Source organism: Bubalus bubalis, chromosome 15, assembly GCF_019923935.1.
Source record: "Bubalus bubalis isolate 160015118507 breed Murrah chromosome 15, NDDB_SH_1, whole genome shotgun sequence".
Lineage (NCBI taxonomy): Eukaryota > Metazoa > Chordata > Mammalia > Artiodactyla > Bovidae > Bubalus > Bubalus bubalis.
The window spans coordinates 6,702,379-6,718,752 of NC_059171.1; the positions used below are offsets into that span (position 1 = coordinate 6,702,379).

At 39.6% G+C, this 16,374-nt stretch overlaps 1 pseudogene; it reads right to left on the bottom strand.

The window, feature by feature from the left end:
* Nucleotides 1-8,951: 8,951 nt before the first annotated feature.
* On the bottom strand, nt 8,952-9,737 carry LOC102389434 (annotated as a pseudogene).
* Between the last annotated feature and the right edge of the window lie 6,637 nt (nt 9,738-16,374).

Genomic DNA, 16,374 nt, shown 5'->3' on the forward strand with positions numbered 1-16,374 from the left:
CTAGCAGTCATCTTAACAAGTGTGAAGTGATATCTCATTATGATTTTGATTTGCATTTCTCTGATGATTAGTGATGTTGAATATCTTTACATGCATTGCCCATTTGTATGAGAAATGTCTATTTGAGTCCTCTATCCATTTTGTTTTTTTAATTGGCTCCTTTGTTTTTTTGCTGTTAAGTTGGAGTTGTTCATGTGTTTTAGATATTAATCTTTTATTAGATATATTGTTTGCAAATATTTGATCTCATTCCATAGTTTGCCTTTTCATTGTGTTCACCATTCTTTGCTATGCAAAGGTTTTTTGATTTTTGGTGTCATATTCAAGGAATCATTGTCATAAAGACAGACATATAGACCAATGTAACAGAATAGAGAGCCCAAACATCAACTCAGGCATACATCACAAGTCTTCAAGAGTACACAAAGGGTAATCTCTTCAACTTATGCTCCTAGCAAAACTGGATATGCACATCCAAAAGAATGAAATTGCATACTTATCTTAAAACACACACACAAATCAACTCAAAATGGATTAGACTTAAATGTAAGACCCGAAACTGTAAAACTCCTAGGAGAAACCATTCTTCCACTTGAAATATGCTTTTAGAAGGGAGCACTCTCTCCAGGTGGTGAAATCTACTCTTGTTCAGCAATACCTAGGGCTGGGATAGTTTTTCTGATTATAGAAAAAGCTTCATTAGTAATAAAGTAATAAAAATAATAAAAAGTAATAAATAAAATAAAAACATTTAAAAAGTAATAAAAATAATCATAGCTTCACTAGTAATAAAAAGAGTGCTTTAGTTATCTATTTCTTATTATCTTCACAATTTGGCAGCTAAGAACGTGCTATTTATTGTGTTCCAAGAGATCCAGATATTAAATAATTTGATCTCTATTGTGTAGGTAATTGGGAGTCACTGAAGTATTTTATCAGTGAGCAACATGGTCAGACTTGCATTTGAAGGTTTTGATGGCAGTGTAGAAGATATGCTGAAGGGGCACACGTGGAAGTTGAGAAGCCAATTAAAAAGGCAGAATCCAGGCAAGAAATGATCAGAGCTTGAACTACTCCAATGGCAGTGGTAATATGAATAAGGAGATATGGGTATGGGGTTTAGTTAGAAAGTTGAATCAACAGAACTAGAAGCCAAGAGGTGTGTGATGTAAAATAGAGAAAATCCAGGACAACTCACAGATTTTTGAATGGAGGTGAATTATATTTGGTTTGATGAAAGTGTACAACTTTATTTCCAGCACACTGAGCTGAACATGCTTTAGAAATGTCCAGGTGGAGGTGTACAGTTGTTACATTATATATATATATATATATATATGTTTTTTTTTTCTAAAGTTGAGAGACATTTATAGTGCAGAAATGCACGCATAGGGGTTGCTCACATCTAGCGGTATTTGAAGTCCTGGTCTCAGTCACTCTTAAGGAGAGTGTGTGGGTAGCGGTCCCACTCAATATCAACACTTAACCCCATTATGTGCCTGATTATAGTAAGGACTGTGCACACAGGTCTCGTTTACTTCTCTTGGTAGTTCTTTAAGGTGAACACAATCACCATCATTTTACAAACGAAACTGGAGTTTCCACTTGTTTTGGCAACTAATAATTCATTTGGTTCATAATTATTTCCAGGATAGCTTAAATGTATCTGATAAAATATACTTGTAATCAGACACATACATAGACATGTCGTTGTGGTTTGTTATTGCAAATAGTTTTTGTAGGGGTGTTAATTCAAAGAATGTTGCTAAGCAATGCCTTTTGACAAATTTAATTTTAATCTTGATTGGGATTTCAGTTTGTTATGGAAATAAAGAACAGAAAATCATGGTCCTGTCATTCCCTTTTCATTTCTCTATCAGAGATCAAATTCAGAAGCATACTTTCTATAGCATTTATGAGTCAGAAACATAGTTCCCTACTAGAATTCTAGTAAAAATAAAAAAAAAAAAAGAAGAATATACTTATTTTCCACATGCATTTGGGGGTAGGGAAGTGGTCCAGGATCTAGAACTTGGTGAAAATCACTTACTTTGAAGTCTAAGGCACAGAGCTAAATGAGTTTGTGACTCCCTTGTATGGGGGAGGTATTTGGATAGTCGAGTTTAGAGGAAGCCTTTGCACCCATGAGCTTTAACGGCAGATTGACCAGCAGATGAACATTATCTTAAAAAACAGCCTATTCCAAAATGAAAGTTAATGTAGATTTATCAACAATTGTTTATGCACCATCTGATTTCTGAGATTTAAACTTGATTATCAATACTATTTCTTTTCTAATCATATGTGATTTTTTAAATCATTGGTCTGTCTGGCTAACTTTGAATATTCAATAAGATTTTTGTGTGTGTGTGTACATACATCAGTTCAGTTCAGTTCAGTCACTCAGTCGTGTCCGACTCTTTGCGACCCCATGATGCAGCACGCAAGGCCTCCCTGTCCATCACAAACTCCTGGAGTTCACTCAGACTCAAGTCCATCGAGTCAGTGATGCCATCCAGCCATCTCATCCTCTGGTGTCCCCTTCTCCTCCTGCCCTCAATCCCTCCCAGCACCAGAGTCTTTTCCAGTGAGTCAGCTCTTTGCATGAGGTGGCCAAAGTACTGGAGTTTCAGCTTCAGCATCATTCCCTCCAAAGAAATCCCAGGGCTGATCTCTTTCAGAATGGACTGGTTGGATCTCCTTGCAGTCCAAGGGACTTGCAAGAGTCTCCTCCAACATCACAGTTCAAAAGCATCAATTCTTCGGCGCTCAGCCTTCTTCACAGTCCAACTCTCACATCCATACATGAGCACAGGAAAAACCATAGCCTTGACTAGACGGACCTTTGTTGGCAAAGTAATGTCTCTGCTTTTCAATATGCTATCTAGGTTGGTCACAACTTTCCTTCCAAGGAGTAAGCGTCTTTTAATCTCATGGCTGCAATCACTATCTGCAGGGATTTTGGAGCCCAAAAAAATAAAGTCTGACACTGTTTCCACTGTTTCCCCATCTATTTCCCATGAAGTGATGGGACCAGATGCCATGATCTTCGTTTTCTGAATGTTGAGCTTTAAGCCAACTTTTTCACTCTCCACTTTCACTTTCATCAAGAGGCTTTTGAGTTCCTCTTCACTTTCTGCCATAAGGGTGGTGTCATCTGCATATCTGAAGTTATTGATATTTCTCCCGGCAATCTTGATTCCAGCTTGTGCTTCTTCCAGTCCGGAGTTTCTCATGATGTACTCTGCATATAAGTTAAATAAGCGGGGTGACAATATACAGCCTTGACAGACTCCTTTTCCTATTTGGAACCAGTCTGTTGTTCCACGTCCAGTTCTAACTGTCACTTCCTGACCTGCATACAGATTTGTCAAGAGGCAGACCAGGTGGTCTGGTATTCCCATCTCTTGAAGAATTTTCCACAGTTTATTGTGATCCACACAGTCAAAGGCTTTGGCATAGTCAATAAAGCAGAAATAGATGTTTTTCTGGAACTCTCTTGCTTTTTCCATGATCCAGTGGATGTTGGCAATTTGATCTCTGGTTCCTCTGCCTTTTCTAAAACCAGCTTGAACATCAGGAAGTTCATGGTTCACGTATTGCTGAAGCCTGTCTTGGAGAATTTTGAGCATTACTTTACTAGCATGTGAGATGAGTGCAATTGTGTGGTAGTTTGAGCATTCTTTGGCATTGCCTTTCTTTGGGATTGGAATGAAAACTGACCTTTTCCAGTCCTGTGGCCACTGTTGAGTTTTCCAACTTTGCTGGCATATTGAGTGCAGCACTTTCACAGCAGCATCTTTCAGGATTTGAAATAGCTCAACTGGAATTCCATCACCTCCACTAGCTTTGTTCATAGTGATGCTTTCTAAGGCCCACTGGATTTCACATTCCAGGATGTCTGGCTCTAGGTCAGTGATCACACCATTGTGATTATCTGGGTCATGAAGATCTTTTTTGTACAGTTCTTCTGTGTATTCTTGCCATCTCTTCTTAATATCTTCTGCTTCTGTTAGGTCCATACCATTTCTGTCCTTTATCGAGCCCATCTTTGCAGGAAATGTTCCCTTGGTATCTCTAATTTTCTTGAAGAGATCTCTAGTCTTTCCCATTCTGCTGTTTTCCTCTATTTCTTTGCATTGATCACTGAGAAAGGCTTTCCTATCGCTTCTTGCCATTCTTTGGAACTCTGCATTCAGATGCTTATATTTTTCCTTTTCTCCTTTGCTTTTTGCTTCTCTTCTTTTCACAGCTATTTGTAAGGCCTCCCCAGACAGCCATTTTGCTTTTTTGCATTTCTTTTCCATGGGGATGGTCTTGATCCCTGTCTCTTGTACAATGTCATGAACCTCATTCCATAGTTCATCAGGCACTCTATCTATCAGATCTAGGCCCTTAAATCTATTTCTCACTTCCACTGTATAATCATAAGGGATTTGATTTAGGTCATACCTGAATGGTCTAGTGATTTTCCCTACTTTCTTCAATTTAAGTCTGAATTTGGTAATAAGGAGTTCATGGTCTGAGCCACAGTCAGCTCCCGGTCTTGTTTTTGTTGACTGTATACAGCTGCTCCATCTTTGGCTGCAAATAACATAATCTGATTTCGGTGTTGACCATCTGGTGATGTCCATGTGTAGATTCTTCTCTTGTGTTGTTGAAAGAGAGTGTTTGCTATGACCAGTGCATTTTCTTGGCAAAACTCTATTAGTCTTTGCCCTGCTTCATTCTGTATTCCTAGGCCAAATTTGCCTGTTACTCCAGGTGTTTCTTGACTTCCTACTATTAGATGGTAAAGAATCCACCTGCAATGTGGGAGACCTGGGTTCGATTCCTAGGTTGGGAAGATCCCCCAGAGGAGGGCATGGCAACCCACTCCAGTATTCTTGCCTGGAGAATCCCATGGACAGAGGAGCATGGTAGGCTATAGTGCATGGGGTTGCAAAGAGTTGGACACGACTGAGTGACTAAGCATAACACATATATATACATTTTGATAAATCTGAAAATAGAAAATAAATATCGAGAGTGCCTAGTGGGAAACAACAGGAAAGAAAACCCTTCACAGCAGTGGTTGAGTTGATGTCAACTGGAATTGCAGAATGCAGGCTGAAGGTAGCAGTGATAAGGTGGCCATCTTGGCCAAAGTCAACAGATACATTGGTATCCCACATTATGACCACCCTGCTACCTGGAATAATTGACAACTGCCTACATATAGAGATACATTTGATTTCTTTGTACATTCTGCAGAGTGCAGCAGACCGTGCTTTGGCTGACATAAAAGACACTTATTGACGTTCTTCCCTTGCCCTTCCAAATCTCCTTTCTCAAGTGCCTACATGCCGGGGCCTTTGCCTGGCGACTTGACTGGATTCCCAGGGCCACTCTTCCTGTTAAGCAAGCTCAGGCTGGTCAGAGGGATCTCAAGATCCTTAGAGTTGGAAATTCTGAAGTCTTTATAATGGACATATTTTCATTCCTAGCACATTTGTCTATTTTTCCTTTCACTGTGCAAAGCAGTTTGATTTTTCTAAGTTAAAAAAAAATGTTTGGCATGGATAAAGAGCTGTGATTTCTCTCTTTAATACATCTCATAAAGTTGGAGTAAACAGAAGTTGGCCATTCATTCTCCTTGTCAATCACATAAGCTTTGAATCACATAGATGAATTTCAGATTCACTAATTACTGCATTATATTATGATGAGCATGTAACTAAACTTATACTTTTTTTTAAATTCTACAATTTGGTCGGCGAGGTGTAATAGGTTTTTATACAAAATGTAATGAGTTATTGTGTATCAAGTGCTTAGGATAGGATAGTGTCCGATCCTCAGAAGGTAAATAGAGTATACCCAGAGTGTTATTCATTTGGCCCTAGGCTTGATCCTTCTTGGGTCAAACTGCTTGGTGTAAAATATGGAGTCCACACTTTAGCAGTCTGGACTTTGGATAAGTTATGTAACATCTCTCTGGTTCAATTTCCTCTTTTGCTACGAGGGGTTCATAATAAGATCTAGGCTTTAGGTTCATGAGAAGATTAAGTAAGTAAAGCTCTTAGAATGGCTCTAGATAATACTGAACCCTCAGTAAGTATTTTTGATGAAATGGATTATATAGTATATCAAAATTACTGTCACTGTGTGGTGTTGTCAAAGGTATCGTGGGAAACTGGATGAGCTTATGCTCAATAGCAGGTTATAGCGATTATTAAGATAAATTGGGGAGCTGGAGAATCGGTCCAAAGACAGATGCCTGTTGTTGCACAGTAAAGCAATAAATACTCTGGTATTATATGTAAAGACTTTTTACTCTGAGACTAGTGCTTAGTCTAATCAGTTCATAGCACTATATAACGATCGTCAGCATAATATCAATTTAAGAGTTTACATTAAATAAACTTTCTGGAGTTAAAGAGAGTGGGCAAAAACTAAAACAGAAGCATTCCTTAGCAAACACCTTCATTGTTAAGCAAGTTACATTATGCAGAAAATAACATATCTCATTTCCCACACAATTTAATAGCCTGCCAGCTATTATTTAGCAGGATCAAGCTATACATCTTTTATACAATTTGAGGAAGGCTTATGGCAACTCATTACTTCTTTCACTTTTTAAAAAGTTTCTAGTAATCTTTTTTCCTTTGTAGTTAACAAGGTGCTAAACTCTAAGTTTTATAGTACAAACTGAGTGTATGATCTTGCCTGGTTTCCTTGGGTGTTTATTTGCATAGATTATGCAAGGTCAGTATTGAATTCCAAGGAAGCATAGAATCAGTTCTAACAGTACTTGCTGTAATCCTTTCCAGTGTGTGACCCTTCAAACGATATCTTAGAATTCCAAGTGGCCTTTGTTAATTTAAATGAAGTAAAAGACTATTTTTTTTTTAGATTAGTCTAAAAGCTATACTTAAAAAAAACACACACACACATATATTTTTGGAATTTTCCTAAGATATAAAAAAATAGACTGATTCAGAAATTATTCTGCTAGCCCCTATATACAGCAGAATTAAAGCATTGAGTGTTGACTGATGAAACGCAGCTTGGTGCAGTGGGAGACAGAGCTCTTGGCTGTGAGTGTTCTGTCCTTGTGGCTCTGTGAGGCAGGAGTGGGATGGTAGCTGAAGGAATGCAAACTTCCATGTTTGCCTTCTTCTTGGAGATGGGACAAATCTCTGTCATGCCTTTTAAGGTTGTGTTGCTGGATGACTATCCATTCCATCTGCCATAGGATGAAAATTGCTCTTCTAGACAGTTTCTGATGACCTCTGAAGAGCACCTCCTGCAGTTAACCCATGGCAGCTGGTCCATTTCTTCCAAGAATCATGGCTGTGCCAAAGCCACCACTAATCTGTTTCCTAAATGACTTATGCATTTCTGGCTGTTGGAGCCTTCTGTGATCAAGCAAGTGAGCTGGGCTACCTTATTACCACCAGTGATATAATAGGACTTACAAATCAAAGTGAGTGCTCCTATTTTTAGTATGTCAAAAAAACCCTATATACATCCCAACACAAGCAACAATAAGAGAATTCTTCTCCATGCCTTGGGTTCAATGGGGTACTCTGCTAAGTGAAATATGTCAGATAGAGAAAGACAAATACCACCCAATCCATCTTATATGTGGAATACAAAGATAACGCAACAAATTAAAAGTCAAAAAACAAGCTCATAGATAACAGACAACACATTAGTGGCTGCTGGAGGCAAGAGGTGGGGGTGGAAGAAATGAGTGAAGGGGAATCACAAGGTTAAAAAAAAGAAAAATCAAGACTGATTAACAAGTACATTCACAATTTAAAAAGTGCACGTGTTAAAAATACATTATAAAAAAAGGTCAACCTAACCAGTAATTTAAAAAGGTGAATTTAAAAGGGAGATAGTAGGGGGTCTGGATCAAAATGGCAGAGTAGGAAGATCCTGAGCTCATATCGTCCCAAGGACACACTGAAACTGCAACCACATATAAAACAACCATCTCTGAGATCAACCCGAAGACTAGAAGAACAGATTTCCTACAACTGAGCATATAAAGACAAGGCCACATCTGGAGGGGTAGGAGGGTCAGATATGTGGTCGAGTCAGAATCCACACCCCAGGTGCAGTGACCCCAAAGCAGGAGGGTTACGAAAGATGCAGAGGTCCCCCAAGGAGCGAGACCTCTACCTGACCCCGTGCTGGGATCCTTACCTGGGGAAACTTGCACTGGAAGATGAGTCCCCATAATCCTGCCTTTGAAAACCACGGGGTGTATATTTGGGAGAGCCTGAGAGCTGTAGGAAGCCCAGACTCTGCTCTAGATTCATACATAATCGCTTCAAGGCCCAGCACAGGGGCGATAGCTTGAAAAGCATTCGAATGAAGGGGAGATCCATTTGCTAATTTCAGGAAGTGAGCCAGAAAGGCAGAGATCTGGTGGGACTTTCTCCAGGGACAAAAACGCCAGCAGGCTCCTTTTTTTTTTGTTTGTTTCGTTTTGATCAGTCCATCCACTTAGCTGGCCTGGTGCTGGTGGGCACCTTTTTCTCACTCTCCATCAAGGTAACTAACACCATGTGTTTAGCCCCAGCCCAGAATTCCTCTGAGGACCACCCCACCATACCGCTCACACTAGCCTCGAAAGTGACTCCCACCCCCCACCCCCTCCACCAGGAAGACCACGCTGACCAGGACCAGTGTGCCTTCAAAGTGGCTCCTGCTCCAGGAAGCCAACCTTTCCCGCTTAGTGGGAGCCTCTGCCAGCGTGAATCTCCCTCCAGAGCAGCTGCTGGCTTCGGGGATGCCAGCCCCTGCACCAGAGTTCCAGTACAGGTGTTAGCGGATCTCGCAGCCAGTCCAGGGGCCAGTCCTGTGTTCTCAGCACACGTGCAGCAGTAGCAGCCAGGCCTGACACACAGCCATGTTGGAGGGGCCAGTCTCCCCCAGCTGCACAATGGCGGGAGTTGCGGTTAAGCCCTGGAGCCAACCCCACCCAGCAGCCTGCCTGAGGCAACCATAGCTAAACCACAACACTGAGAGCCAGGAAAGCCGCCACCGGTATACAGCAAATACATTGAAATCAGCCAACTGCCACGTCAAAGACACAGCAGGCACCAGAGACGGCCTGGCTGAAGGTCTCAGGATCAGTACAGACATTTTCCATGTGGAAGCTGACATCAATGACATCAGTACTTAGCTCTTTTGCACATTCCTAAAGAAGCCTGCTAATTTTGACTCTGGGGCCAAATTTCATACTGAGGTGGCAGACTGCTTTGGAATCACCGGTGGCAACCCACAAAACCGACTTTGCCTTTGGATATGCTCTGGCAACTTTTATCAGCTCAACTTCATTATCAAAAGTCATCATCTGGATTCCATTATTGGCAGCATACTTAATCTGAGATACTTGCTTATAAGAATTCACATAGCTAATCCTTTCTGGAGGCACCACGAGACTCTGCACCAGTTGTATCCCAGGCATGTTGGCACAGTCAAATCTTATTCCAGTGGAAGCTCAGGTCTTCACTGTGGTTCTGCTCTCATTGCACTTGACTGCATTAAAGGGGATGACCAGCAGAAGAGCTTTTAACCTTCTCAATTATTTCTTTAGAATGTTTTCCCAGTCTGCCACGTAGAAAGCATCCTTATCATCAAAACAAGAAATTTCATTAATTTTTTTTGGTTCAGAATGTCTTTGCAGTAAAGCCTTTGGTCAGGAAATGGCAGTCAAACTGTTCACTACCAAAGTTGTTCATAGTTGCTTGATGTCTTTCTGAAACACAGCAAAAAGGAAAACTAAGAGATTTTAAAGACATTATTGTCAGCTTTTCACAAAAGCATTCCTCCAGGAATTTCAAGTCCCACTGAAGATGCATGTGCCCTCAGCGCAAGGGAGGGAGTATTCTGACAAACACAGAATTTGTGGTTCATCTTAGAAGGCATGGGTACACCAGGCCGGCCCCACAGAGATGCAGGACCACAGGCTGCCGACTGCTCCGTCTCTGCTCCCATCAGCTCCTCATCCAGTCACTGGCCGCCTTGCTCCTGCCCGCAGAGGGCTGCCAGCCCAAGCTGGCGCTGCAGGGCTGGCAGAGAGGTGTTGCTGGTGGACGCTGAGGAGACTGAACCTAAAGGGACTTTAGATGGACAAGAAAAGGCCATAACTGGAAATAAGAAAACAAGGAAAGAAGACTATCTCACTGATAAAAGCATATATACAGTAAAGGTAGTGGATCAACCATCTATAAATCGAGCATGACATTTAAAAGACAAACAAGTAAAATCATTATACCTAAAATAGTTATGAGATACACACAAAAAAATGTAAAATAAGACACCAAAAGCATTAAATGATGGGTGAGGGCAGTAGAAAGTTGTTGCTTTGACAAAGCACACAGATTAAATGACTATCAACTTGAAAATATATTGCTATACACATAGGTTGTTATATATGACCTTCATGGCCACCAGAAACCAAAAACCTATAACAGATGTGCAAAAAATAAAGGAAAAGAAATGTAAACATAACACTAAAGAAAGTCATCAAATCACAATGGAAGATAAAAGGAAACAGAAAGAGAGAGTAGAGCTCTAAAACCAATCAGACTACAAAGGGCAAACTGTAAATAATTACATTTGCTGTGCTTGGTCATGTCTGACTCTGGGACCCCACGGACTGCAGCCTGCCAGGCTTCTCTGTCCATGGGATTCTCCAGGCAAGAACACAGGAGTGGGTTGCCATGCCTTCCTCTAAGTGATCTTCCCACCAGGGATCGAACCAAGGTCTTTGTATTGCAGGCGGATTCTTTACCATCTTAGCTACCAGGGAAGCCCAAGTATACTGGAGTGGGTAGCCTCTCTCTTCTCCAGGGAAACTTCCCAACCCAGGAATCAGACTGGGGTCTTCTGCATTACAGGCAGACTCTTTACCAGCTGAGCTACCCAGGAAGCCCAAATAATGACATATCTATCAACAATTGCTTTAGATGTAAATAGAATAAATACTCCAATCAAAAGACGTAGGGTAGATGAATGGATAAAAAAAATAAGTAGCTTTTGTTATTTTGAAGTGTTTTTATACTCCTTTATTTTTACACAACTAGTAGTATAAAACTCATTTCCAAAATTGATTTTATATTTTTCTAAAATATGATACCTAAATACATAAATACATTGTTTATCATAGGTGTAAACAACAGAAGGATGGAAAAAGCACAAAGAAACAGTGCCCATCAACACCATCTGAAAATTAAAGACATTATAAAAGGTATATGGATATGCTCCATGACTTCATTTATGGCAAAGTGACTTTTATCATGAGGGTCAAAATTGACTCTGTTCTTGAATTATCAATATATTCTTCTAGAACAATGTTGTTAACAACTTAAAGCAGTAGTCATGATGTTTTAAAATTATTAACAAATCTATACTTTATCCATTAGTCAATATTTACTTAAATCACTTTAAGTCAGCATATAAACCTATAAAGGAATCTCTGCATAGTAGAATTAGTAAGACGATGAGTCAAACAACTAAGTTATGGGAAGACTCCTAAACTAGATGAGGCTTCATTTAAAGTTTTCTCCAAGCAGAGATTTTTAACCAGAGGCAAGGTCTTATGACAATTACAAAATCCAGAATGTGTTATAATGGAGATCAATATTTAATGATTGAACTACCTGTGTAGTTCCTTAATTCAAGCATCTTGTTTCTTCTAGGAACTGGTTTAGCTGCTCTAACAAAGAGATCCTAAAATACAGTGAATTACATAACTTAAGCTTTATTTTATTTGCTTGCGTAACAGTCTAGAGAAGTTTAGGCTGGCAGGAGCCTCAGCTTCAGCAAGATATTCAGGAGCTAAATTTGCTTTCATCATGTTACTTGCCATCTCACATATATATAACCCTCCATATATATCTGCAAGGGGAAATGTAAGAGTGGAAGGGGAGGGAGAACAATTTCCTCTTTATGCATGTAACCAGGAATTATCCACATCACCTTCTTTCACTATACTCTGGCAAGAGTTTACACTCGACACAGTCAGCTGCAAGGCAGACAGCTCCTGCGCAGCTAAAACTTGCAGGGAATTCTATTACGAAAGGTAGAAGGGGGGCTGATAGTGACAGACAATCTGCAATCACCCCTATGCTTTTTCATGACAATATAAGGTAGAAGGGGATCAGAAAAGACTAGTTACATGACAAAATACACATGACCTGCTTAGTTAAAAGAAAACTCAGAGAATATTGAGCAAACTAATAATTGAATGCACATAAAAGCAGCCTAGACTTCCAAAAATAATAAAAACAGAGAATTTTAAAAATTGTTAGAGACACTTTATTGAAGAGCTGGAAATTCTAAATCAGTTTCTACAGCACAGAGTGTAACTTATTCAGACAATGTATTATTTTCAGGTATGCCTTACCAAGTAACTTGGCAAATCTAACTACATATCCACTTCCAAGTACAGAAAAAAATAAAATAAAACCTATTATGGACCCAATAATATTTTCATTAATTTATACAGAACATTGTAAAGCTCTGGAATACAAAATTTAAAGGCCAAAATGTGACAAAAGCGTTTTGTGTAGCGTGTGTGCCCAGCCATTCAGTCACGTCTGACTCTGCAACTCATGGACTGTAGGCTGCCAGGCTCCACTGTCCATGGAAATTTCCAGTCAAAAATACTGCAGTTGGTTGCCATGTTTTTCTCCAGGGGATCCTTCTGACCCAGGGATTGAACATGCATCCTTTGTGTCTCCTACATTGGCAGGAGGGTTCTTTAGAACTAGCACCGCCTGGGGAGCCACAGAGCAGCATTTTATTAGATTACAAAACAGTTCCATACTTAGGTCTTGGTCGAAGTATTGCTCTGTAAAGGGTTTCTTTAAGGAGTTAATTCAGGTATGCTGAGTGTTCAATCAGATTGCAGGGTCTTTCTATAACAAAATATTAGACATCCCTCCTCTTTTATTTTTTTGACCTACAACATTATGTTAGTTTGTGTACAAAACATGGTGGTTTTATATCCACATGCATCTAAAAATGGGAATTCCCAGGTGGCACTCTTGGTGAAGAAGACACCTGCCTGTGCAGGAGACATAAGAGCCACAGGTTCAATTGCAGGGTTGGGAAGATCCCCTGGAGAAGGAAATGACAACTTTTCCAGTATTCTTGCCTAGAGAATCCCATGGACAGAGGAGCCTGGAGGGCTAAAGCCCACAGGGTCACAAAGAGTCAGACACAACTGAAGTGACTTTAGCACACAAAATGACATCATGATGAGCCTACTCCTCTGCCACTACACACAGATGTTACATAATTATTGACTATATTCTCCACACTGTACATTTTGTATCCATGGCTCATTTATGTTGTAACAAAGTTTGTACCTCTTAATCTCCCTCACAGATTGATTTCTCTTCTTCCCATACTGATCTCTCTTGACAACCACCTGTTTCTTCTGTGTATCTATGACTTTGTTTCTGTTTGATTAGGTTTATTCATTTGTTTTGTCTTTTAGGTTCCACATAAAAATGAAATCACATAAGATCTGCTTTTCTTTGACATTTCACTTAGGTCAATATCTTCTAGGTGCATTCATATTGTCACAAATGGCAGGATTTCATTCTTTTTATGATTAAGTAATGTTCCACTGCTTATTTACATGGACTGTATAGTCCATGGGATCAGAGTCGGACATGACTGAGTGATTTTCACTCCACTTCATATAAATATTTACACACACACACACGTATAGAAATGGAATTTCAAAAAAATTTACTTCTGCTTCACTGACTACACTAAAATCTTTGACTGTGTGTATCACAACAAACTGTGGAAAATTTTTAAAGAGATGGGAATACCAGACCACCTTACATGTCTCCTGAGAAACCTGTATACAGGTCTAGAAGCAAGTTAGAACTGGACGTGGAATAATGGACTATTTCAAAATTGGGAAAGGAGTACATCAAGGCTGTATGTTTTCATCCTGATTATTTAAATGCAAAGTACATCATGCAAAATGTCGGACTGGGTGAATCACAAGCCAAAAATCAGGATTGCCAGGAGAAGTATCAACAACCTCAGATATGCAGATGACACGACTTTAATGGCAGAAAGTGAAAAGGAGCTGAAGAGCCTCTTGATGAAAGTGAAAGAGGAGAGTTTTTACTGGCTTAAAACTCAATATTCAGAAAACTAAGATCATGGCATCTGGTCTACCAAGGTCCACATAGTCAAAGCTATGGTTCTACCAGCAGTCATGTATGGATGTGAGATTTAGACCATAAAAAAGGCTGAAAGCCAAAGAACTGATGCTTTCAAACTGTGGTGCTGGAGAAGACTCTTGAGATTCCCTTGGGCAGCAAGGAGATCCACCCAGTCCATCCTAAAGGAAATCAAAGCTAAATATTCATTGGAAGAACTGATGCTGAAGCTGAAGATCCAAACTTTGGTCACCTGGTGTGAAGAGCTGATTCATTGGAAAAGACTGTGATGCTGGGAAAGAATGAAGGAGGGAGGAGAAGGGGACGACGAAGGGTGAGATGGTTGGATGGCATCATCAACTGAATGGACATGAGTTTGAGCAAACTCCAGAGATAGTGAGGGATAGGGAAGCCTGGTGTGATGTAGTCCATGGGGTGGCAGAGAGTCAGACACGACTTTGCAACTGAAGGACAACTACAACAATATAAACATCCCACCTCTTCTTTATCTGTTCATTTATTGATGGACTCTTAGGTTGTTTATATGTCTTGCAAAAAGTGCTGCAGTGAACACAGAGATGGGTATATCTTTTAAAATTAGTGTTTTCATTTTCTTCAGATAAATACCCAGAAGTGGAATTGTTGGATTAGATTGTAACTTATTTTGAAAATTTTGAGGATACTTGAATACTGCTTTCCATAGTGGCTGTGCCAATTTACATCTCCACTAAGAGGGATATGAACATATTCACTCAGGAATAGGATTTTTTTTCTGAGTCTAAGCTAAAGTAGATATTGCATAAAAGGAAATAAGCCAAGAAAAAACATATACTTACCACGGGAATATTAAAAAAAAAAATCCTTCAACACTGACCCACATTGTAGAAACTCAATGAATATTTTAAATTAATTTTTAATGCTTAATAGTGTTCAGTATACTAAAGTTGCAAGGAAATTTATAAATTATTTAGAAGAATTTGAGTAATCAAATTGATATAGTTAAGTTGCAGGTCTGGAAATTAAAATTTCTGATTTTTCATAATTTTAACTTCTTTCTCAAATTTTAATCTTGACTCATAGAAGTCCCACAGTTTTAAGACTCTGTGGACAATTTTTACTGGGACTTCAATATTAATGTTTAATAAAAACAATCCACATTTCTATTCAAATTTCTTGTTATTTTTCTGTTATTTTTGGATAAGTAAGTTACTACTTACCCAAAACAGGTTGCAAACCGAAGAATCATTCTGAAATCCTGTTTGCTAGCATGCAAAACTAACAAGTCACCAAATTATGTCTGACTTTTCTTTGTAGCACTGTTTCTTATTTATGCACATTCACCTAGTTTCTTTGCTATTATGTATTTGGACTGTGAAGAAGGCTGAGCGCCGAAGAATTGATGCTTGTGAACTGTGGTGTTGAAGAAGACTCTTGAGAGTCCCTTGGACTGCAAGGAGATCCAACCAGTCCATCCTGAAGGAGATCAGCCCTGGGATTTCTTTGGAAGGAATGATGCTAAAGCTGAAACTCCAGTACTTTGGCCACCTCATGCAAAGAGCTGACTCATTGGAAAAGACTCTGATGCTGGGAGGGATTGGGGGCAGGAGGAGAAGGGGACGCCAGAGGATGAGATGGCTGGATGGCATCACTGACTCGATGGACGTGAGTCTGAGTGAACTCCGGGAGTTGGTGATGGACAGGGAGGCCTGGTGTGCTGCGATTCATGTGGTCGCAAAGAGTGGGACATGACTGAGCGACTGATCTGATCTGTTCTGATCTGATGATATAATTATTGTAAACAAATTCATAACCACACTTTTATTTCCTAACTGTAACTTTCTGCAAGTGAAATTTCTAAGTCACAGGTTATAAACTTGTAAAATGAAATAAATTTTTAGCCATTGGGAGATTACATAAAGAAGTTAACTGTGACCTTTCTTCGTGCTCTGCATCCAGGTACTGAACTGTCTTTTTTGACATCTCCTACTTAGCATACTCAAAATAGAAGTCTCGGTTTTTACTGCCCACCTGCCTCACGGTCAATGACTCTAAAGCTATTTTCCATTTTTTTAAATTTTTTTAATTTTTTTTTATTTTCCATTTCCTTCTCTCACCATACGTCAGATCAAGATTCACTGAAGTGACAAATGTAAGCGTTATATTTAATAATTTCTGTCCCTTTTAC